This window comes from Elephantulus edwardii, unplaced genomic scaffold (assembly GCF_000299155.1).
Source record: "Elephantulus edwardii isolate Elephantulus edwardi_28Jun2011 unplaced genomic scaffold, EleEdw1.0 scaffold00011, whole genome shotgun sequence".
Classification (NCBI taxonomy): domain Eukaryota; kingdom Metazoa; phylum Chordata; class Mammalia; order Macroscelidea; family Macroscelididae; genus Elephantulus; species Elephantulus edwardii.
In genome coordinates, this window is record NW_006399761.1 from 21,128,946 (window position 1) to 21,130,490 (window position 1,545).

Below are 1,545 nucleotides of genomic sequence, written 5' to 3' on the forward strand. Positions count from 1 at the left end.
GGAAAAGACCATTTTGCAAAAGGAATCACACTAGTTTTTGCTTCGAGCAGCGTTGGAGTGCCTTCATCCAAGTATGACCACTTTTAATAGGCTTTTTGGGGAGTGGTCCCTCAGAGACCCTCTCCGGGGTCCAGGCAAGGACACCTTGGAAGACTGTGCTGTTACGTGAGTGACACAGTCCGTCCCGGGGAAGCACAAGGACCGCGCTGGGAAAGCTGTGCAGTGCATGCCCACATCTGTCTATTTTTTCTATAAGTTTTATTGTAAGAGGTAAAACAAAACAAAAAAGAAAATATCTATATATATAAATATATAAATATATATAAATATTATTTAGATAATCTCTGTACCTTTTCTGGCATTTTTTGCCCTGTGTAGGTTGACTTGGCAATTCAGCCCCTTTTTGGAGGCATTAACTACCCCTCGGTAAGTGTTGCATTTACATGGCTGTGTAGAAAACTGCTGCCCAAATTTATTTTATATTTTTGTACAGATTCTGCCGTTTATGATCTTGTTTTTCTAAAAGACAGATGCTGTTTCTACATATGAGATATAGCTATTTTGATAGGATTTGCTCACATAGTTCCTGCAAAACTTCAGACGTACAAGTTGCACTTGTACTTTTATAGCGTCGTCCTGTTTTCTATGTGTGTATGGTGCAAAGAGAAAATTGGATCAAATCAGTCTGCAGTTGGTGCCCCCAGAGGCCACACACACACACCCCACAACACAACAGAGAGACCAGTTGGAGAAACGGCCAGGCAGTGAGACAGTGTCACACCTGCCAGTTCTGTGATTCCAAAGCCTAGCCGACCTGCTCCTCAAACTTGCATTAAGAAGTTGGCAGGAGGCAGCCGATGAGCTCAGGGTTTACGAGCTGGTTCCCCTTCGTGTCCTCTTCTGAGGGAAACGCTGCGGGGGCCCTTACTTAAGGCTGTGTTATACCAACTCTGTCCTTTTAGTGGTTTTGGTTTCTCCCAAATGAAACACAGATTTGTGTGTGTGTTGTCTGTGCGGCATTAATTTTTATTATGATCTGAAATTTCACATCAGAACAAAATGGTTTTTTTAGTAGCAGCTGACCTTTCTCGTGGAACTAAAACCTGACTGCCGTGCTTGGGGCCCTTTAAGAAGAAACTCTTCCCCAGAAGGTATCCATCATGTATGTCACTGATCGGCCTCTCCCTGCTTCCAGCTTTTTGTCCCCTCTGTTGCTAAGTGCCGCACGTGGCATTTCCAGCACCCCACAGTGAGCCCCCCTCCATCCCACCTCGCTGGCCCAGGACCACTGGGCGTGGCCCCGGAGCTGGGCCCTTGTCACATCACGTCAAGGCCTCCAGGCTGGCCGCTTGCTTGCGTCAGCTGCTGTCACTGCTCCACGCTGTGCGAGGCTGTTTTCCTCACAGCCACAGACAACTATGCATGTTCCTCCTCCCCCTCCACCCAGGACGCCGAGAGGTAGCTTTTTATCCTGATGTTGTACATTTAATTTTAAAGCGTTTGCAATGTATCATGCTTGTTGCCGAAATGGTTTTATGGCCTTCT